The 24,042-nt window shown below is 38.9% G+C and overlaps 1 long non-coding RNA gene across 4 annotated transcripts; it reads left to right on the plus strand.

The window, feature by feature from the left end:
• The first annotated feature begins 61 nt into the window (after positions 1-61).
• LOC148125031 (uncharacterized) lies at positions 62-23,019 on the plus strand. 4 transcript variants are annotated; one of them, XR_015744660.1, is made up of 6 exons: positions 62-211; positions 8,124-8,242; positions 8,740-8,852; positions 10,018-10,077; positions 10,979-11,140; positions 22,903-23,019. It is a non-coding gene; the product is annotated as an uncharacterized LOC148125031 (long non-coding RNA). The 4 variants fall into 4 exon arrangements; XR_015744661.1 differs by lacking the exon at positions 22,903-23,019 and adding an exon at positions 18,032-18,574; XR_015744659.1 differs by lacking the exon at positions 22,903-23,019 and having other exon boundaries at positions 10,979-11,589.
• Positions 23,020-24,042: the final 1,023 nt, after the last annotated feature.

Below are 24,042 nucleotides of genomic sequence, written 5' to 3' on the forward strand. Positions count from 1 at the left end.
TCGCGCGCCTGACGTCACCTCCCCGCGCCACCGCCGCCAGAACCTTTTGGACATTCGCCCCGCCCCCCTGAAGTATGGCCGTTGCTGCCTTCTTCTCTCCGACAGAGGGCGCCAGAGCTCTTGGAACCGCTTCTTCGCCAGAGACTCGTCTAGTGCCTTCTTATGCGTGTTACCCGGAACGTCGGAATGGTGTACCGAGCCGCCATTTGAAGTAAGGAACGCGCGTTCAACTGAGTGGACAGGCAACGATGCGGAGACGCGTTTCTTAGACAGTGGCTGCCTTCAGCCTCTTCTGGGACAAGGGTGGAAGTTATGATTCGAAACGTGAGGCCTACATGGGTCACAATGGGCTTGCTTCCCTATTTGAGTTGGCAGCCCGTTCGGTTTAAGACGTTCAGCGATTTCGTAGCAAGAGAGAAATATTACATGATATAGACTGGGCTCGTACGTTGCATGAAGACAGTAGCAAATCATGACATCGTGGTTTAGTCAAATGGCTTGGTATGGTTTTGCATCATATGCGGTGTTGCTGTTGATTAATCGTTGAGTTCATACCCCAGATTAAGCCATTAACCATTATTTAGAAACAACAGGACTTGGACGCCCAATGCACAAAATGGTCTGGTTCGTTTTTACCTTACTGTGTCATTGTTATTTTTAAATTATACTTTCTGAATTGTATAAATCCAGCCAGTGTTGATATCCTCAGTATAACTTAGTTATACTGGTTATAATTAGCTGGTTTCATTTGAACATGTATGAATAAGATAATTAAGATTTAATCAGGTTGATAGTCAATAACTTAAAAATATTTATTTTTATAATAAATTAACCAAAGCATGACTATTTGCAGATGTTACTGAATTGCAACACTTAGCATTCCAGATGACACAGTTAGAAACATCTGGAATGGGTATTTCTTATTTTCAGTCCTGATCTGATTTTGTGAAAAAAGAAATTCCCTTTCATTAGAACTTTACCTTTGGTGTCTAGATTAGCAGCCATTATAGTTTGTAGTGGTTTCAAAATCAACAAACTGTTAAATGCTGGCCTCGTTCAGACTGCTTTTGAGATTTAGGAAGTTTTCTAAGCTTACTTCACCAAATTAAAACCACTAAAGTATGTAAGAAAAATGCATAAGCTCTTGTATTATTCCCAGTTCTATAAATCTGATTCTCCAAATTATTGTAACTTCTGAAAAGACTATCCACAGAAGCATAAAGAGAAAAACTCATCTAAAATATCACCAAAGGAGAATAATTTCATCTCCACTTTATAACAATCACTATGTACATGTATAGAACAAACCTGTCCAAAGAATTCTATGCCAACTTATAAAACCAAGTAATGAAATATCAGCAATACAGTATTTATCCATCCAAATGTTTAGCTCCAAGCCAAACATTAAAAGGGTGTTTTGGATGAAATATACAAAGCATTAAGTTTTTAAACACTTGCCTAGATTTAAAGCCTTGATAAAATGCACTAAATCTTTTAAGGTTTTTAATGAATTTAGCAGGTGTTTCATAAATCAGAATTTGGCTCAGCCCTTCCTTTAATAGCAGTAAACTAGGAAATTGCTGTGAGCTGAGGCAAAATGCATTCCTGCAACAGAGAAAACAAGGTTTTTGAAGAAGAAAACTGGCCTCATGTCTGGAATGGACGCTGGTGACAGTAAATCAGATTCCATCTGTGTATCTATAGTTAACAGTATCAAGATGTAACTGGGTAGAATGGTAAATGTATCAGAAGGTTAAGGAATCATCATCAGCACAGCTTGGCCATGGAAGAAACGTAAGAAACTGCTATAGTTATATGAACGTTGTTATATTTCTTTTTGTAACCTGGCCAAATCCAGTTAGATTCACTCTTGGCAAAAATGAAAACTTCATAGGGGCAGTGAGAAGCTTATGTGATGGAGATTTCTTTATTCCTCACTTGTCAGGTAGACCAGACAGGAAACAGATCTATCTTATTGTGAGGTTATATTAACAGAATCTTGTGAGTCTGAAAGTACAAAACTGCCACCATCTCTTTCTGCAACCTGATTTGTTAGGCAGGGATCCCTTCTCAGTTTTTCTTTGCCTGTTATGCAGCTGTGGGCTCCCCCAGTTATCTCACTGTTCTCTAAGCCAGCGGTTACCAACTGGTGGGCCATGAGAAAATTTTGGTGGGCCGCAGAGAAATCTCACCCCCAGAGCACCCCCACAAAGCAATTAATCCAGGCTATGCAGAAACACAAGGCTGCTCAGCCCACATGGCCCGCGGGAACCCTCCCCGCCAACTCACTCCTTACCCTGTAAACTTGCCTGCTAAATTGCTATTTTTCCTTTTTCCGACCATCAGGTGTTCTGCTGTGCCAGGAGATTTAGATTAGCTAGGAAGCAGGAAATGGTTGGATTTCTTGCTTTCTAGCTAGTCTTTAGACCTTCAGCTCAGCACAGCCGAACCTCCCTTAGGACTGAAGGTTTGCTTGCAAGCAAATTCAGTGCAGACTCACGGCAAGCAAATTTGAGAGATTGAGCTAGCCGATGGCAGATAGATAGATCACTGATGATTCTGTGAGCAACTCAATCTGCCTGCTTTGCCTAATTTTGGGTAAATGTTTTTAAATGTTTTTTAAAATAAAAATAAAAAATTCAATATTTACATGCATGGTGTGTTGTGAGTTAATTTTGTGAGTTTGTTTGCTAGCAAATTTTATGAGTTTGCTTGCAAGCAAATTTTATGTGACAGATTGAGCTAGCCAATGGCAGATAGATCTCTGAATGAATCTGTGATTCGGTGAGCAACTCAATTTGCCTGCTTTGCCTGATTTTGGGTAAAAGTTGCTCTTTTTTATAAAAAATTCAATATTTATATAAATATTTATAATATTTACATACAAGCCATGCCCAGCCAGTCACACGACCACCAAGCCACACCCACAAATTCGGCTACGCCCACAGAACCGGTTAATGGTCCCTGGGATCTAAAATTATGAGTTTGGTGGTCCCTGAGGTCCAAAAGGTTGGTGACCCCTGCTCTTAGCAGCATCTCTTTCTCCCATCTCTCACTGTTCTTCCCACAATTCACTAAATCATTATTTCCCTAGTTGGGGTTTGTTGAAGAGCTGATACTGGCTGGATTCATATAACATGCTGGGCCCAAACTAAACACACGATAGCTTGGCATGATGCATGACATAGTTTTATCAGATCGCACTTTCACTGTGGTATCTGGAACTGAAGACAGTCAAGTATGCAAAAACAGTAGAATTGAAATTACATTTAAATAAAATTTTATGTTTGACTTGGCATGCAAGTTTAGCACTTACCTGGTACATATAAAAGCATCAAAATCTCTCAAATGAGGAAGCCAGTTTGCATATCAGGGCAGCCATGTTCATAATGAGCACTAATATGCATGAATATGCGTGTATATGCAACAAAGAGGTCATCTTTATTTCAAAGTGATATGAAATGCTGTAGGAGCCGGGTTCTTTTTTATTTGAAAGAAAGCTGCCACTGACTCATCAACTTTTTCTCAAAATCCCCTTAAGTCATTTTTTTTAAAGATGTTGGGATGTGGGAAGAATAAAATAAATTAAAGCAGATTAAAAAAAGCCCTCTTCCCTTCCTGTCAATAATTTCCTTTCAGCTTCACTTGATCCTAGTTTGCATGCCTATGTGCAAAAAATCAGGCCTCCCATAAAGCGTACTCATCTTTGAGGTGCTTTACAAACAACATATCAAATAATTATTAGGCACAGCTATTAGCGAAGATTAGAAGTGCCTCATGTCTTCCTTCCAGTAACTTTGTCTCAACCCATGAGAACTGAAAAGCAGAAAATTAAAAAACTTCTTCCAGAGATGGAAGGGCTTTTTGCACCTCTCTTTGCAAGAAAACACAATAAAGAACTGATCCTGGTGCCAGCCAATTTGCCAGCTGTGCCCTCTTCTAGGACATTCCGTGCTAGTTCCCACTGCTTACTTTTCCTCCTTAGCAACCATGAAGAACAGGAAGAAAGGGAAAAAAGGTATCTAATTTAGCTCCAGAGTTATACCCAGTTTTCCTCCTGAACTAAACTGTCATATTTCTTAAGGATTTCAAAGAAAAACAATCTATTATTGTGTGATAGGCACTAGTATATTTTTAATAACTTTCTCAGGTCCAACTAGAAAATATGGTTTCTGTGTGCAATTCTGTATATCAACGTCTGACCTTGGAGATGTGTGTTTTCTCCAAGTTTTCTCTTCCTAGCCTTGGAGAGTTCTCTGAGTTTGCTGTTAGGTGTTGGGTTCACAAGTGTTGAAAATTGGCCATGTGGAGAAAGGAACTACACAAGAGCACCACATGCCCTAAAATGACCATAAAAAAATTAAAATTAAAATGACCATAAAACAATTAAAATGCAGAGAAACAATGACTTCCTTGAAACCAAAGTCAACAGTTAAGATGTATGTAGATTACTTGGCAATAATATGAAAATTACTTCTTATATTGCCTTCTTTAGGGAATTAAGTTCCTCTTTAGCTCATTGCTCTGAATTTCTTGCACTTCTTTTTGAGGTCAGCCAAGGTCAACCACCTGGGCAAAAAGACCCCCCCCCCCAATAATCTTAGCAGTGGTCATATGAGCCCTACATGGCATACCTACGTTGCATCACCACCTACCTCACCCTAGAAAACTGCCTACTTGGAATCTCTTGGTTGATCCCAAGTAATTTGCAATGTGTTCTGTTGCCTTGTTTCATAACGAGAATATGTTTTGCCAATGTCTCTTCTCTTTCCTCATGCTAATGCAGTTTCCCAAAATTATAACATCATTCTGGAATGTTGATCCTGTTCTTGGGGCTTTCTGCAAAGAAAATCCACTGGGCTTTTAGTTGCCTTTTCAGACTTGGAGGAGTGGGGTGGTTTGAGATGGTCCCTAAGAGGCCACTATTTCTGTTGGTAGAGAAAGCTTGGGAGGGCAACTTCCCATCCAGGCTGGAGAATCCTGAAATGAGAAGATAGCAAACCAGTTATCACCAGGAGGAGAAACCTGAGAGAGAAACTGAGAAGAAACTTGGAGTTCTGCAGGTGTCCTGGGTGGGGAAGTGCCCAGAGACAGAACACCCTGATCAAAGCTATTGTGCTGACAGAATAGATTAGTATCCAAAGGAGAAGCTTCAGGCAAAACCTGATGGGAATGACAGTAGGGATTAAAGCTGGAAAATAACCTGATCCAGAGGAGTGACTCAGATCAGCATTGTTTGACAAGGGAGAAGGTTTCAGGGATGAAGGGCTGATCCTGTCAAAGATGGGGGAGTGGCAAGAGCCTAAAGCTCCCAGTGTATATCCCCCACCGGAGTTCCCCTGTCTGCAGGTACAGGTGGAACACTTTCTCAACAGGTAAACAAGCAACTTAGTTAAGAGCAGCTCGTTCTTTCTCAACCTGGATTGTTTCAATGCCATGTTATGACCTCTCTCCCACCTTTTTATGAGTCAGACACCTTCAAAGCAGCTATGGTTTTCAACCCACTAAGCTGCCCCAGCTGGATTGGATAATTAGAGTTTTAGAATATTTATCTATTTACATTTAGGTAGAACTGCATGTATGTATGTGGGAGACATATAAAAAAGCTGAAAATGTTAACCAAATGCTGATTAAGAGTGATTGGGTTGAGGTATTCCTGTGTGTGTAAACATACTGATTTTCATAAGAACAAAGAATGTAGGATAGAATATTCCTTATTGGTCAAGTGTGATTGGACACATAAGGAATTTGTCTCCGGTGTATAAGCTCTCAGTATACATACAAGTAACAAAATAATAAATCATATATCATAAGATACAACCAACAAGTGATAAGTCATAAGATACCAATAGGAATAGATAATAGGATAGGTGCAAAGAATAATAGTAATACAACCCTACTACAAAATATGTTTAAATTATAATCTGATTGAAAAAATTCCTATTATGTTTTACAAATGGAAAAAGATGGGGATAGTGCTTGCAAAATAAGAAAAAATAAAACTCAAGAATGGGCCATTACTGAAACCATTTGGCAGTCCAAAGGTACAGAAGGAACGACAACTTTTTGTGAAGACTGAAAGTGACACAGCTTATGCTAAATAAATAAATAAATATCACTGGATGAACTTTTCACAAATGTTCCTTTCCTATGAGAGAGGCTTCTGCCTTTTTAACCTTTTTGGAGAATTTGGAACGCAATCCACCATTTTTGGATATGCTGTTGAGTTCTAGTACTAGCTTGCCTGTTTTGTATTCTACAGTTTTCCATCCTCTTGAAGCCTGCTTGGCAGGACAGCCTGGAAAAATAAAGCTTCATGAGACAACTTCTCTCCCTTGGGGTAGAATAAAAATTGGGAAGCCAAGGAAACTGCAGAATAAGCAATGGCAGCTCTTCATATAACAGCATTTTTACCTGCTCTAATCTAAAAGTCTCCAGGTGAAGTGCATAACATAGGAACCATTACAAAAATCAAACATAGAAAATTCTGGTGTAGGAACGGTAATAAAAGGAAATCCATATTTATTTAGCGTATGGCATACAGTAGCAATATATATTAACATTTCAACTAGACTAGTAGAATGCAATAAAATACAAATGTTAAAAAGATATATAAATCCATAATTTCAGTCTCTTATTTATATATGTGTGTATTAGAGATCTTTTACCAGGGAATCGTAGAGTTCTCTGTCTTCTGTCTTTATTCTTAAGCATTCTTCTTTATCTACTCTTACTGATTCTTCTTATTTAGAAGTAAGCAGCATAGGACCCACAGACAGCATGGTGTCCGCAGATCCTTTTTGATGATCATCAGACTCTAGTTGTTTAAAATGTTTTGTAAAAAAAAAAAAAAGCTGACAAACCTCTAGCCTCTATCACCATATTTAATTACAGGATAATATTTAGACCCTTAGTTTAGATAGAGGACATTCTTGAGGCTTTAGTAGATGGTTGTCGTGATGGTCATAAATATGAAGACTGACAATTAGTCACTGCTTTCAGTGCTATTGTAAATTAATGGCTGTAAGTTGAGGACTACTTGTATAAGTACAACATTCCACAGTAGCATCAACTTTTTTCCCTCCTTCCAGAATGTGGGAACAGATAGCAATTAGCTTGGGTTAAATGTTGCAAAAATGAAGTGGGAAAGAACAGCTAGAAGAAAGAACAGATCAGACTTCAGCCATGGATAGTTAGGATGTTTCTATATAATCTATCAAAGCATGCCTCTGTTGAATTTTGGCTTATGTGAAGTACCCCTGCTGTCAACAGAATGATATTCCATCTGTGTGTAATAACTTTAAATCCCCCAGGCAGATCTCCTGGCTGTAGCCCATAGCTAGCATGCTGATAAGGCCTGGTTAAATGCTTTAAACTGTCATCATGAGAGACCCAGTCCTCTCCCTCAACCTCTTTTCCCTGGACATGCTAAGCCCATGGCAGGGATTAATCCTGCTGTTGCCCATGGCAAGGCCAGGCTAAGACTGTATTAATAATTCACCAAAGAAAAGTTCTATAGATGGAAATGATGTCCTGGCAGAATTCATAAAACATAAATAAAGAAAACCCAGATGGCCTTCATGACCGAGAAGAATGCTTGGGATAGGAAAATGGAGGAAAAATGATTGTTGGCTGGGTTTTGTATTTATTCACTAAGATCTGCTTATTTTAGCCGATCCAAGTTGCATCTTAGCTGATGACAGCCTCTTGCTGGCTATGACTAGGCTCAGAAAGTCAATAGGATTGGGCTCAGTTTGATGGAAGAACCTTTGATGGAAGAACCTTGAGGCTGCAAGCTAGATGGGGATGCTGAAAACACATCTTGGAAGAAAGCTGTTGGCATCTTGATGCCAAGAAGTCATCGAGAGTTAAGCTCAAGTACAGCCTGTATGGTCAAAGCATGTCTCAAATGTTTCTTTCTGTGTGCTTGGAGGCCAAATAGAGGGCTAGCAGGGAGACTCCTACTGATTGCCTCCTTGCCTAACATGTTCACATGAAGTGACTAATATGTACTCAATGTGTTGAAGCATATTACTCTTCAGACACCCACCTTCATATTTGGTAATCATGCTATTTGTCATACTAATCACCATTGTTCTTGCTGTGATTTTCTGGGATGGTAGATGCCTCTGAACAAGTGGATTTTCCAAACTTCAACGATGGGCAAGATGGCAAGTTCCAGCCAACAATTCTCCTTACCTTTAAAGAAAACAAAGTCAAGTTTGCAGTGTTTATAACTGAGGTGAGAATACCACTAGAATTACTTCTTATACACCAGTGTCTGGCAACTTTAAGATGCATGGACTTCAATTCTTAGAATTCTCCCCAGCTGGGGCAATTCTGGGACTTGAAGTCCATGCATCTTAAAGTTGCCAATGTCAAGAAACACTGGTCTAGAGCCAATCTTGTACTTTGATTCTACCCACATTTATTACTTTTTAAATGAGACACTTGATGTGCCATTAATTATTGCTTGTGGCATTACAGTTTCTGCTGAACTAGATTGAGCCAGTGTGATTGGTTCTTCCTGTCTAACACAGATCAAAACCCAAACCTGCTTTGCAATTATGCAAAATGGAAACAAAAATCTACTTCTGCTTTTCTATTTCATTGTCAGTGTGCTTAAGGGTTTCTTTTGGGAGTATTTTTGAGCTAATTCTATTGTCCAAGCATGGGAGGGAGGGAGACAAGATGCTGTTATCATTGTTCTTGTTACTCTCATTTTCCATCACTTTGAAGTTTTTAGCTACCCTGAAAAGCTCCCCAGGAAGAGTTGTCTGATGGTATCTTCTCTTAAGAATGGAAGTGTAGGAAGCCCAGAAGCTATAGATGTCTGGGAAAGAAGATAAAAGGTAAGAAGAGATGTAAGTTTCCCCTGTCATGTCTTTTCCAACTCTAGAGGGTGGTGCTCATTCCTGTTTCTTAGCTGAGGGAGCCAGCATTATCCAAAGACATTTCTGTGGCCACAGGGTTAGCTTGACTATATGCCCAGGCATACGGAACACTTACCTTCCCATCAAAGTGGTACCTATTTATCTACTTTCAAACTGCTAGGCTAGTAAACTGCTAGGTTTCAAAAAAAAAAAAAAAAAAAAAGCCAAACCCTAGGTTTTGTAAAGTTGCTAGGTTTCTAAAAAAAAACCTAGATTTTGTAAAAACTGCTAGCTTGGAAAAGAACACTGTGTACTAAATCACAGAACAAAACATTCACACTTACACATCAACCACCTTGTGACCAAGTGAAAGGCATTCTTCTCAGGAGAACTGCAACAAGCAATTGCAAAAATGAATGCTCTTTCAATAAATAGTCTTGGTGGACAAACAAAAATACACAAGAATTTTTCAGCACAGGCCCCATTCTGAAAGACCTTTCCTAGATTGAGAAAGTACATTTGTGGTACAGTCAGAAAACACATGGAGTGTAAGTAAAACACATGGTTTTCTTTCTGTAGGTGGGAATAAATTCCAAACCCATTTATCCCTCATTTCTCCATAAAGGAAGCAGTGGAAAGCATGAGGGGTGTGGAAGAACCTCAAGTATTTCAAAAAGTGCACCCAATCTTTATAAACCAAAAAAGGGTCCGGAATGGAGATTTGGCCTTAACTATGTATATTTGCAGAGTAAGCAATACTGATGTTTGCTCAAGTAGGAGAAACTCCAGGTGGGGAAAAAGTAAACCTTTGGGAAGTAGGTACAGTTGGTGTCAGGCTCTAAAAAAACCCCAAAAGGTCACACTTGAGATTCTATTGAGTAGATTTCTTTATTGTTTCTCACCTGTAGACAGAATCTTGCCAAACTAAAGCAGACTAGTTGCATCATGAAACATTTATTCTGGGAACTATTGGAAAGGAAGTGTCTTCACCCTCTATCCCTCACACAAATTATCTAAACTGAGTTGTCTCTTGCTCCTCTGGAATGCACTCCCTCCCTCCTGGGAATCTGGACAACATTCCATTACAGTTGAATAGTGTAAGCAGGCACACTTTGCTACTATATTCAACTTGTCCCGTTTACAGATACGACATGGGCATATCTATCACTGTGTCTCCATCCAACCACTATATGCTGATATAATGGTAAGTATTTGAATAAAAAAAAAATAAGAGAGCCTTAATGAGAGTAGAATATGCACATGGGTCTTTCAAACAAAGGAGGTTCACTGTCTTTTTTTTTCCATTTCCCCCCAAATCATTTCCTGAATTATTTTAAAATTCAAAGCAAACATCCCCATCCGCTGATTGTCTGGATGGAAACAGAAGTAAAATGCAAATCAAATATGGATAGATCTTGTTATGGCTAGGGGAAAAAATATAATCCTGCAATTCATAAATAAAATGTTTGTTTCTAGCTTCAGTTTTCTTTGGCATGTACGAACCGATACCTAGGAAGGCAGTTAAGTCCCCCTCTTTGTCACATCTAAAACAGTTCTGACTACTTAAAAAAGTACAGAAAGACAATTGTTCCATTGGAAAAGATGATGAATCTTAACCCCAAGACCATTTGTTTTTTTTTAAAAAGGCACCACTGGAGAAGGAAAAAACACAACCAATTAAATCTCTTCAACATTATTTACAGATGATGGTGCCAACTTGCGTTCGGGTAGATCCAAGTTGATTAGATGTCAGCATTAACAATACTGCACTTGGCAATCAAGACAGAACTCAGACTGTTAGTCATTAATCACCATCTGACAGGCCCGAAGCAGAAATTCAGAAAATGGCTCACACGTGTTTCATCCCCAGTAACTCTCCCTGTTGCAATGATGGCTCTCTCATGCCACTGACTTACTGCTTTTCAACAGCACAGCTCGGGTGATAAGGCCCTTATTTTGTTCTATTTATATTTATGGGAACCAAAGAAAAGTGGGCATGTGTCTTAAGTGCATGTAATCAATGCAAGATTTGTTTATAACAAGTAGGTTTATTGTTCATACGTACTGAAAAGTTGTCTCATCAGCATATTTATCTGTTTTTGCAGATATGTAGCCTCGAATTGAAACTAGATGCAGTACAAGTGACCTTTAGAAGTTCTTCAACTTAGGGGCAGAGAAATTCAAGGATTTTCTTCTTCTTCTGAATTTCCAGGGAATGGAGCAATTCTTCCATGCTTTCTCAAGAGTGGGATTTATCTTTAACAAATGTAAATCAATGTTTCTCAACATTACTACTTTTAAGATATATGGATTTCAACTTGTAGAATTATGGGAGTTGAAGTTCACACCTCTTAAGTTGCCACTTTTGAGAAAGACTATGTTTGAGTAATCCAGAGATTCTGGAATCAAAAGTCAGCTCCAAAGAGGGCAGTGTAAAGGAATTCAGTGTGTCTTCCAATTTTTAAAAAATGTTTTCTTTCACTGAAAAGGAGCCTCCCATTCCACCCTGTTTAAACTATTAACATGATTGGGGTGCACCTGGGTGGAATTTCTTTCTGGTGAAGTTTTATTGTTGGAATTGGGGTAGAATTTGAATATGTTTGTGTTTGACTTCTCAATCAATGATCTCCCTTCCCAGTTTCCCCTGTTTCTTAGTTGAAAAATGTGAACAAAAGAGAGACATATCTATAGATATCATGTAGATAGTGCCTAACTAAAGTCAATGTTAGGAAAAAAAATGTTTCTTGTGAAGTTTTCACTTTTTCACTTTTTTTGGGGGAGAGGAAGAAACCCAACTTATCTATTTTCACCAAGTCAGAGAATTGATTAAAAATGCAGAAGAAAAGTTCAATACAAGTGCCAAGGCTTTAACTTCTCAGCAGCATTGGTTTGAGAACTATAAGGAAAGCCATGCGTCCAGGAGATGGCAACTCAGAATGACAGAGTTGGAAGGGACCTTAGAAGTGTTCTAGTCCAACCCCCTGCTTAAGCAGGAAACCCTATGCAGTTTCAGACAAATGGTTGTCCAATCTCTTCTTAAAAACTTGCAGTGTTAGAGAATCAAGATTTCTTTACCTTTGTACGTGATTGTTCCATCTCTGGACATTCTATAAATAATATCCTGGATACTCCTTCTCGTAAATCGTATATGGACTTCTCTTGGGCATTTGTGGCGTCTCGCATAATTAGTGCTAGCCCTATAAACTTCATCAAACTCCCTTAAGATGTCATCTTTGTCCTTTTCCAATAATCCAGCCAGTATTTCCGCCATTAGTTGTTCCAGGTCTTCTTCTCTGGATTCCACTACATTTTGGAATCTCAAGTATGTAGCCGCCTTGTCCATCTCTAGGTAGACCAGTGAGTCCTCCATTTCTTTGCTCGCATTCTTTAATTCTTCACCTACCCTTTCTAATTTTCTTTCAGTTCATTCAGTCCTTTTCTCTACCTCTTTTATTGTTGCTTCATTTTTTTCCAAGGCCTGCTGTAATATTCCAACTTTCTCCTCTACTTTAGAGATGTCCGCTTTCATTTCTGCTTTTAATTTCCCCAGTAAGAGAACAAAGGCAAGACTACAAGTTCTTAGCAGCTTACTTAAATCAGAAAAGAATTGCATTTAAATGGCTAATCCCAGAAGGGATGTTAGTGTCTTGGAAAGAAAGGAAAATTAAAATAGATTCCATGGAAAAGGCCCAGGAATTCTATTAGCGGCTGGTGGGTCCGGAAGACCAGAGCAGTAAGGAGGAACTGGAAACAAACTGCCAGGAAGATCACGGTTATTACAAAAATAAAGATGGAACTGTAGGAAATCAAGGAAATACTCATTTACATCAGGAGACAGAAAAAATTACACACCTTCAGGCACAAGAAGAGATCGGAGTCGTTACAAGACAAAAGAGCGAAACAGAATTAATTAAATGGAAGGGAAAAAAAAACTACTATCAATTAATATAAATGGCTTAAATTCGACGATAAAAAGGAAAAGGATATTAGCTAAACTAATCAAACAAAATGCCAATATAATATGCCTACAAGAAACTCACATAAAGAAAACATATGAAAAACACCTAAAATGTCCGAAATTAGGGAAGCTATTTACCGCACCAGCAGATACAGGAAAAAAGGGATTGCAGTATATGTTAAAGAGGATTTGAAAGCAGATTTAATATGGTCAGATTCTGAGGGAAGAACTCTGGTTTTGCAGATCTGGATCAATGCCATCCCAATTCTCTTAGTGGTAATCTACGCCCCGAACGGAGATCAAAAAGAGTTTTTTAAGCATCTTTATGGAAAAATAGTAGGATTGGTAAAAAGAAATATTTGTATCATAGGAGACTTCAATTCTATTGCTGATTATCAAAAAGACCACAGTAATGGGGGGAAGAATAAAGGGGGGAAAAGAGAGCTTCCCAAGATTTGTAGGGAAATGATGAAGGAGTTAAATTTAACTGATATATGGAGAAGATTACACCCCAAGAAAAAACAATTCACATTCTACTCAAATCCCCATCAAATATGGACACGAATTGACATGGCATGGATGAATGGGGAAATAGCAAATGAGATAAAAGAGATTGGTATAACAGGTATAGCAATCTCTTATAATGCCAAGAGGAATAAGGAAAAGTATGCCCAGCAAAATAAATTACAACAAAAAATTAAGGTAATAGAAACTCAGTTACAGAGTACTCCAAAGGATTCAAAATTGCAAAATCAGATAATGATAGCTAAACATAAATTGAATTTAATTGAACAAGAGAAAATGATTATAAATTTGAATTTGACTAGACAAACTTATTTTGAGCATGCTAATAAGCCAGGAAGATGGCTATCTTATAAACTAAAAAAAGGAAAGAAAAGAGATTGATATATCAGCTAATAGATGGAAAGGGGGATATACAGCAGGAGATAGAACAGAAAAAATAAATTTCTCATAAGTATTTTGAAGATTTATATAAAAAGGAAGATGTTAATGAGGATAGAATAAGAAACTAGATGAAGGGAAGGATAAAGCAATTGGGGAAGAAATGGTAGAACTATTAAACAAAGACATTACTTGGTTGGAATTGAAATCAGCAATAGAGAACCAGAAAAACAACAAAACCCTGGACCCAGATGGGATTCCAGGGGAGCTGTACAAGGCAATTGCAGAACAAATTGGACCTCTTATGGTGGAAGTTTTTAATGATGTTTTATTGGCAGCCAGGATGCCGGACTCATGGAGGGAGGCATTGATTTCGCTGATCCCGAAGGAGGATTCGGATCCCTGATATATAAACAATTATAGGCCGATTTCACTGTTAAACACTGACTACAAAATATTTACTTCTATTATAGCAAGCAGACTAAAAAGAATGCTAAACGCGCATATACATGAAGATCAAAATGGATTTCTCCCAACCAGACAAATTAGGAACAATTTAAGAATAGTACTAGATGTCTTAGAATTTTATGAAGCTCACCCCAAAAAACAAATTGCACTTATGTTTTTAGATGCAGAGAAGGCTTTCGACAATTTAAATTGGCAATTTTTAATCCAAAAAATTTATAATATGAATTTAGGCACCAAATTTGAAAATATTATAACAACTATGTATGATACACAACAAGCTAATATTATAATAAACGGGGAATATACTCGCCCAATAAAAATAGAAAAAGGAGTCAGACAGGGCTGCCCACTCTCACCCCTGCTGCTCTTCATATTATCATTAGAAACATTATTAATGCGAATTAGACAGAACCCAGATATAAACGGATTAAAGGTTAAGAAAGAAGAATATAAGTTGCAAACATTTGCGGACGATATGATTTTTTCATTGAGGAACCAATAGAAAGAGGACAAAAATTGATGAATGAATTAGAACAATTTGGAGCAGTAGCAGGACTCAAAATTAACAGGAAGAAAACTAAATTAATGACTAAAAATTTAACAGAAAAACAGAAAATAGAGTTAGAAGAAGTTATGGAAATACAAGTGACAAAGAAAGTTAAATACTTAGGAATATGGTTGACAGCACATTGTAAGACACTCAAGGAAAATAATTATGATAAATTGATGTAACAGTTAAAGAAGGATTTAGAATCATGGGGTAAGCTGCAACTTTCATTATTAGGCAGGATCGCTGTCATTAAAATGAATATTCTTCCAAAATTTCTATATCTATTTCAGATGATCCCAATTAAACAATTTTTTTTGAAGAACTCAACAAAATAACTGTTAAATTTATTTGGCAAGGGAAAAAACCTAGAATAAATTTAAAGGCAATGCAGGATATGAAGAGCAGGAGAGGACTGTCACTTCCAAATTGGCAGATGTATTATATTGCTGCCTCTTTAGTATGGTTGAAGGAATGGGTGAATTTAACTAACAAGAGAATATTATTTTTAGAAGGCCATGATTTGCAGAGGAGGTAGCATGCTTTTTTATGGGATGTAGGGAAAACTAGTCAGAAATATTTCCACAGACATCTAATCAGAGACTCATTATTAACTAATTGGAAGAAAATACGGAAAAAACACTATTTAAAAGTACCAGTCTGGATTTCAACAATGGAGGCAATGATCCACCCAAATAATCCGGATATCACTAAAATGATTAAATAGATACACAAGGAAATTTGAAATCGCGGCAAGAACTTCAAGAGCGAGGACAAAAAATTGATCAGTGGGCATACCTTCAAATTCAAAGTAGATATAAACAGGACAAGAAAGAATTCAGAATCAACAATAAACTCCAGCAATTAGATAAAATTTTTAGGATCAGGCAAAAAAAAATATAACAAAATTTTATAATTATTTATTAGAAGTCGAATTAGAAGAAGAAATTGTAAAAGGGAACATGATTGCCTGGAGTAGGAATGTAGGACGTAGCATCACCTTAACAGAATGGGAAAAGGTCTGGGGTAGAAACAATAAGATTACAAAGTCGGTAGCATATAAAGAAAACACCTATAAAATGTTTTATAGATGGCACCTTCCTCCTTCAAGATTAGCGAAGATGCACCCCAATATGAGTCCGAATTGCTGGAAATGCAAAAAAAAAAAGAGGGAACTTTTTTCCATATGTGGTGGTCCTGCTCAAAAATATTGGCAGAAAATTAGAATTTGGCTGGAAGAAATGTCAAGAGAGCAGATCAAATTCAAACCAGAGTCCTTTCTGTTAGGGATCTTTGACAAACAAATATCAAAAAAAGCGAAATACATAATAATACACATTTTGACAGTGGCCAGATTAGCTTTTTCCCAATGTTGGAAGCAGCCTCAGGTTCCATCAGAGGAAATGATCATTCAAAAAATTTCAAGTTGTGCAGAAATGGACAAATTAACTTTGGCACTAAAAAATAAAGACAACTCAATATACTACAATAGCTGGAACTGCTGGTACAAATGGATAAACCAAAGATAGATTTTATACTATAAGGCAAAAGAGGATAGGATAAACCCATAGCAGTGATATACAGATATATGTAAAGATTAGGTGTGTGTATATGGCATAAATTAAGGGTTAAAAAAAAAAGAGATCTTACAAACTGTTGAAAATGAGAATGTTTTTAATTGTTTTCTATTTTTTCTTTCTATTTTCTTCTCCTTTTCTTTGCTTTTCTTTCACTTGTGTATGTGTTGTTGGTTTGTTTTAATTGTAAAATTAATAAAATTTATTTATTAAAAAGAACACTTCCAGTATTGGAGCACCCACAACTTCAGTTGTTCCACCAATTAGTTGTTCTAACCGTAAGGAAAACTCCCTAGAACCTCCATCACTGCATCAGTGAGGATGACTCTTGAATCTTCGTTATTTTTGTAGCTTTTACTCCCAAGCTCTTTTGAGAGGTAGCAAGCAAGAATAAAAAATGTCATTTGTTTTTAGAAATTTATGAAGTTTTGGGGAATTCTACAGGCTCACTACAAAACCAGTGCACTTGCATGAGCACAGCACTTCCATTTTCTTCCATTCATTTATGTCCAATTCTTGGAGAAAGCCTAGATAAGTCCCTGCAGTTTTCTTGGCAAAGTTATTCAGGATGGGGTTGCCCTTATGTTCTTCCGAGGGCTAAGAGAAAGTGACTATCCCAAGGTAGGACTAGAACTCTTCTGGTTTCTACCTGATCCTCTAACCAAACTGACTTAAATATTTACCTTCTGCTAAGTAATGTAAGGGGTCCTTGGTGCTCTCTGAGCTTGTTTTTTTTCTTGCAGACGTTTCATTACCCAAACTAGGTAACATCTGTGCTAGTCCAGTGAGACTAACAGTGACTAGCACTGATGATGTTACCTAGTTTGGTAACAAAACGTCTGCAAGAAAACAAGCTGAAAGAACACCAGGGACTCCTCATGTCAACCTTAGCTACAAATATTCTTTATTAGTAAGTGATTTCCTTTGCACCGGAGAAGCTTCCCTTCCAAAGGAATCTTCTGGTAAGCACATGGGAAGATGAGTGGAATATGTCTTGGCTTGAACTGCAGCATCTTCTGAGATGGGCCAAATCCTCAGGATGCTGGTGGAAGTCCTATTGGATGAACCCAGCATTTAGAAAGGAAAACGGGGGTCTGACTTGAGAGTTTGCAGTGGGAAATTTACGTTGAGGTTTTTTCTCTACTTAGTTTTCTAGACACCAGCCCAGTGGACAACTGCCAACATGCCAGGTCATCTTGTCCATAAATAAAAGGAGCAATGTTTCCAGCCCTAGAATCCCAATTTATAATGGGAAAATGTTTAATGGCCACACTAAACCACAATTCATCCAGGGATAGAAATTATACTTGCTTCCAAAAAGAAAAAGAAAAAAACCCACAACCCTAACCACACTTGAGGAGTGCTTGGAAAGGTTTGGACAGACTGGATGGGGGTCAGAGGAATTGGGCGATGACTAGGACTCCACAGTATTCTGGAATTTTTGACTCTCGGACACTACTAGATGAGTAAACTGCAAGAAACGCATAAAAGAAAAGAAGCTGCAAGCTGTTCAAATAGAAGTACTCCAAAATTGATTAAAAGGGTTGGGGAATGCAGAAAGCAGCTTAGAAGTTACCCTTGCCAGGTGATATACTAACACCTTTGGGCCGCATTCTGCAACGATGACCTGTGGGAATTCATTCTCAGAGTGAGAGTGTATGTCTTTTATTGGACGGTTCTGAACCACTCTCTTTTCTCGTCCCAGCATCCATTTCCCCAAGCACCAAGGAAACAAGAGTCAGCTCTCTCCTAGGACTTGGAGTAGATCATCTGTAGAAGACTTTGCGACAAGATCAAACACCATCATACCCTGCCACAGACCCAGGACAGGAAGGAGCGTAAATTGCATAAAAACACACTTGCTAATATGGAACCCTTAGTGCTATCTGAACTTGTTTGTTTGCTTGCAGATGTGTCATTATCTGACTAAGTAACATCATCAGTGTTAATGACTGTGAGATTTGCTCTCTGTTTACATATAGTAGCTTGTCCTGCCTGTGTTGGTGGGAGTGTGGTTTTCTCCTTGGTAGGTCCTTGATTAGGGTGTTGTGTTTGCTTGCTTGCTTGTTAATCCCTGCTTATCTGGGAGTTGGCTGCTGGAAAGGATGTGTTCTAGCCTTTTTGTTTTCTCCTTTTTAATTGTCTCTTTTGAATGGCGTGTAAATGTGGTTTATCTTGATATGTCTGTTGATGGCTGATTTGTCTTGCAGGAATTCCCTAGTGTATTTGGATATAGCTTGGTCTATGATGCAGGGTTTCCAACTGAAACTATGATTTAATCTGTCTGCTGTAATGAAGCAAATCCCCACACTCACTAGCACTGAGGATGTTACCTTGGCAGGTAGTGAAACATCTGCAAGCAAAGTATCAATTGCAGAGAGCATCAAGGCCTGCACAGTTCAACCCTGAGCTATAGATATTCTCTTCTATTGTTTTTCCTTATAATTAAACATTTCTGGTCATCTACTTAGATATGTTTAAGATTAGATTTCCCTCCAGTTTAAATGGAGACTTGCTTTCCCAGCACCATCAGTCTTGTTAATGTTTGTCAGGCCACGACGCAGAGGAAAACAGTGTGAGAGAGAAAAAAAATATTCACCTGGATGGAGTACAAGTCAAGACATCATTTACCTGCAGTTGCATCACTTCTACTTTCATATTCTTTTCAGAACTGGATAACTCTTCTTGTCAGTCTGTTGAGTGGTGAGCTGAGAGAAAGCAGGAGCTGATTAATCTGGAAATGCATAAAAAGGGTTTTCCAGCACGACTGCTGACTTTAATCCAAGCAGCTGTGTTCTTTCACTTTGGCATCTAAACCCATTGTGTAAGTTCTGGGCTTGAAGGAAGCTAGTGGTATATATTTGTCATTGCCTAAGAAATAATGAGAAAGGGAAGGAGGCCCCTTGCTTAATCAGACCAGCGAAAGCTACAAAATGGCTGTTGAAACAGAGAAAGAATAAAATGCGACAAACCAAAGCAGAGCTGAAAGCTGAAACAAAGGGAAAGTGAAAAAGTCACAGCCAGCAAGGGATGCCTACAGCATGCTAAAGAGTGTGGGTTTCCCTTTAGATATCAAGGAGTATATATGAACAATGGTCAAGAGTATATATGAACAATGGATTGTGAATACCAGCCTTGTAAAAAAAGAAAAAGAAAATTAGTAGCTAGATCTAGATGCTGTGGTATTGGGATAAGAAAAATTAAGAGCTCTCTTTCTTCTGTAGCAAATTGCTGTTGTTCTATGTTGAATGTAGTGTGTGTATAAGTGTTTAAGCAGAATGCTTAGTTTTCCACTTGTCAGCCTCCTGTCAATATAACGGCCTAAAATTCCATTACTTGCCTGTATGAAGTTTGTTATTACCAAAGGTAACCCAGTCCCAATTAAATACTGGTTTTAAATATAACAAACTACGACAGTCAATAGGTAGAGGAAGGTTCAAAAGTCTCTGGATTCAAAAATTCTACTTTTGGCATTTTGTTTAACTAAAAACACACAGAATGTATCCAGATCAGGATAGTGGAGGATATGAAACTATTAGCATTGCCCCACAATGATCTCCTGCTGATGAAAATGTTCTTCTCACCTCAAATAATTTGTCTCACTCCCTAAAACATAGCCAAAATGAAACAGCCAAGAATTAAAAAAAATAACTAAAAAATGCCTTCCCAAATTGGGTACAGCTATAGCAGATGCAATAATTCTGCGTGTTAATGAGACAGAGAGGGAGGGGGAGAGAGGGAGAATGAAAAGGGGAGGGTGGGGGAGGTATATATTATACCCTCTCTCACCTGGACCTGCTTGAGAAGTCCCAGCCAACTAACTGCATTTCTCCAGATCATCTCTTCCAATAAATCAGAATTCCAGAACCCTTTCAACTTTGCAAGCTGATATGAGAAAAATGAAAAGCTATGTCTTTCTGGAATCTACCCAGAGCAATAAATCTCCAAAGTAAAAACACACACCAGATTTCCAAGTGCATTTGTTTTTCCCAATATTGTTTTAGCAGAGTAACCTTGCTGCAATAAACCCAGTCCTTGTTAGATGGTAATGTCCACTAGTCTTCTGACAGATGATACCCAGTATAAAGAAAGTCAGCTGGAGTCAACATGCCTAGGAGGAACTAACCTATGGATCTATCAGTTGCCTTCATGCGTGTGTTTCCTTTGGTTTGCTAAGATTAATAGTGTGGCCAACATCGGTTTCCCATTTCCCCTGTTTTCTTAACCTACAAAAGAGACTTCTGTGTTTTTCTTTTATTTTTATTCTCAAGGTAGTTGAGAATTTCTTTTGAATTTCCCCAATGGAGTTTTTAAATTTACTTTTTTGTTGAAGAAGATGAAGGAAGGGCACTGATGCTGGGAGTGTTCTTTTGGATTTCACATTTCAACACCACATTGAACCTTCTCTGGCTGCCTGTACTGATATAAGTTCCTCTGAACCAGGACTTATCCTGTGCAAGTTTCTTGGATAGGCTGCTTAGCCCTCTTCATCATCTACTCAGCAGCACATGAGACAAAGCGGCTGCCTCAGAGAAGAACTTTGCAAGAGCATGTCCACACTCATTAAGAACCAGGCCAAACAATACCTAAAGTGGCAGTAATGGCAATTTCAAAGTTGTTGCTTATTAATCACTCTGTCAATGTTGACAGGGCTAGTCACTCCAAAGAATCCAGCTATCTGGGGAAAAGGAAAAAGAACCGCCTGGGGACTGTCTAACTGTAGCCACAAGAAAAAGGATTTGGTCAATCTGCAAGAAGTTTTGCAGTACAGATTGTCCTTGACTTGGTTATTCATTTGATAACCAAAGTTACAATGGCACTGAAAAAAGTGAGTGACATTAGCACCATCTCCATGGTCACATGATCAAAAGACTTGGAAATTGGCTTGTATTTATGATGGTTTCAGTGTCCTGGGGGCCACACGATCAGTTTTTACGAACTTCTGTCAAAGTCAGCTGGGAAGCCAGATTCACTTAACAACTGTGTTACTAAATAGCTGCAGTGATTCACTTAACAACGGAGGCAAGGTCGCAAAATGGGGGCAAAACTAACTTCTGTTGGCAATGGAAATTTTGAGTTTGGTTGTGGTTGTAGGTCAAGGAGTACCTGTGTGTTCCCCACTCTTTGGATTTTGGGAGCTGATTCGGGAAACTGCTGAATAGAGGGGAGGTATATGCAGCTCTCATCAATAGTCCCAAAGCCAGGATTTCTGGAAGTTTGCATTATTTACAGGAATTGGGTATGTCTAGTTTAATGAAAAGAAGGACTAGGGGTGACATGATAGCAGTGTTCCAATATCTCAGGGGTTGCCACAAACAACAGGGAGTTGACCTATTCTCCAAAGCTCCTCTGAAGGAAGCAAAGGATGGAAACTTATCAAGGAGAAAACCAACCTAAAACTAAGGAAAAATTTCCTGGCAGTTAGAACAATAATCAGTAGAATGACTTGGCTCCAGAAGTTGTGGGTGATCCAACACGAGATTTTAAGAAGAGATTGGACAGCCATTTGTCTGAAATGGTATAGGGCTTCCTGCCTCAGCAGGAGGTTAGGCTAGAGGACCTCCAGCATCCCTTACAACTCTTATTCTGTTATGGTAGGCTGGAAAACAAGCTGCCAGCACCTATTGGCCAATGAAACTTCAGGAACGTGCCAGACATGGACATGTGTACTTGTTCGTGTGTCTGTTTCTTCATGGATTTGGTGCTCCTAGAGACCGGAGGCCTGCATAGGGCTAATTCTTTGGTGGAAAGCAGCTCTGGATCTCCTGCTACCAGGCATGCTAGAGGAAGAAAATAGTTTATATTTGGCTCAATTGCAAAGTGTTTGGAAAACTGAAAGTGACTTTTTGGTATGAGTTAATGGTGATTGATTTTCTTACTGGAAAACAGAATCCTATATGCTGAGCTTTGGGTTCGATAAAGGGCATGTTAAAACTGATGGCTTTTCAGCTTCTCTCAGTAGCCCAGATGAGCAGGTGTGACTTTGACAAGTTCAATGAGTTTTCCCCATTTTCCCCCTAACATCACCTAGTCAAGCATAGTCCCAGGGTGTTTGAGTGTTTAAAATTCTTCTCCCTTTGTGCGAAATGGGGTCAGGGCTGGTTAGTTTTTTTTTTGCAGCAGCTCTGCAGTGATTTTCAATTCACATCTAAAAGGAAGGCTAGCAAGGATCTTCAAATTGCTTCTGAAGGATTTCTGTAATGAAAACAATACTAGCACCAAGTGCTTAATCATTGAAGTGCTACAGGATGCTCAGAGTGGATGTGCAAACACAGGCTCATGGATTTGGCTACATCCTTAGGGAACTCTTCCAGTTGCAGCCAGCAAGGAGGCCATCCTGTCTAAGGTGCATGCCTGTCTCCATATTTTCACTTTTTCTCTGGCAATGTATTTTTTTTCTTCAGTGGGCAACAGGTGATTACCTTATCAGCTAGCATAGAAAGGCAAATATATCCAGAGGATGCTCTGTGGTCCCCTTTGCCACTGGCAAAATAAACTGATTTAATTAAAGATCAGAGGCTCAGGCCTTGTCTCACATCCCTTTCTTGTTCTAGCAGCTTTTCTCTGCTCTTTCAGATCCTACAGTGATTGGCAGAACTGTCTGGAGACAATGAGGCATAGTGGGCTCACCTCCCAGTGAATCACAGATGAGACAGGTGAGGGTTGAGCAAGCTCAAGGAGAAATCCAGACGGGTGAGTGAATGAGTGAACAAATGAATTAATATCCACAGCTCTGTATGGAAGAAGAAAGAGAATCGCCCTCTTCTGAATGTTCCCCACTGCTGTGAGGCACTAAGGCTGCAGAGATGTCCCAGTGAAGATGACTAATGGGTCCTGGATATAGATCAAAGGCAAGCCAGGCTTAGCTTGATCTCTAGATGCCTGCCCGTGCTTGCACAGAGAAAACATTTCTTTGGATGTTTCCATTTCAGCAGGTCAGTGGAAAGAATCTCTCTCCATTGATAGATCTGTGATGAGGCTGTATAAGGGACCCAGGTGTTAGGCGATGCAGATGGCAGCCCCCCCAAATCCTTGCAGATGGCTAGGAATTATGCGAGCTGGCCTCTGCAACACAGTTGGTTGAAAGGAAAGGAAGGAAGGAAAAGACAGGAAACTACTTTTCTAACCCTGATTGGTACGAGAAAACCACACACAGGAGATGTCTAGAATCATATGGAAGGGTCTTCCAGCAACACCTGACCCCTGCATTCATGCCAGAGGACAAGGATTGAAGCTTAGTGGTGGGTTATAGGTAGAAGAATTGTGAAACTGACTAGTGGTGGAAGGTTTATGAAAGTGACTAGCTTTGTTCTCCGATGGAAGGCCTTTATGCAATTGATTCTAAAATAGCAAGAATGGACGGACTAGAAAGCTATGGAGATTTATTTATTTTTCTAATTGTATCCCACTTTTATTATTTTTACAAGTAACTCAAGGTGGCCAACATACCTAACCCTCTTTCCTCCTCCTATTTCCCCACCCTGTGAGGTGAGTTGGGCTGAGAGAGTAACTCACCCAAGACCACCCAGCTTGCTTTCCTAGCTAAGGTGGGACTAGAACTCACAATCACTTCTTTTCTGGCACTACACTGAACTTGAAAGAGAAAAGTATGTATGTATGTATGTATGTATGTATGTATGTAGTGGTTTGCCCTTGTCTCCTTCCTAGGGCTGATGGAGAGGGACTTATCCAAAGTCACCCATCCAAGTCCAAAGC

Source organism: Pseudonaja textilis, chromosome 9, assembly GCF_049901715.1.
Source record: "Pseudonaja textilis isolate UNSWEBS1 chromosome 9, rPseTex1.2, whole genome shotgun sequence".
NCBI lineage: Eukaryota > Metazoa > Chordata > Lepidosauria > Squamata > Elapidae > Pseudonaja > Pseudonaja textilis.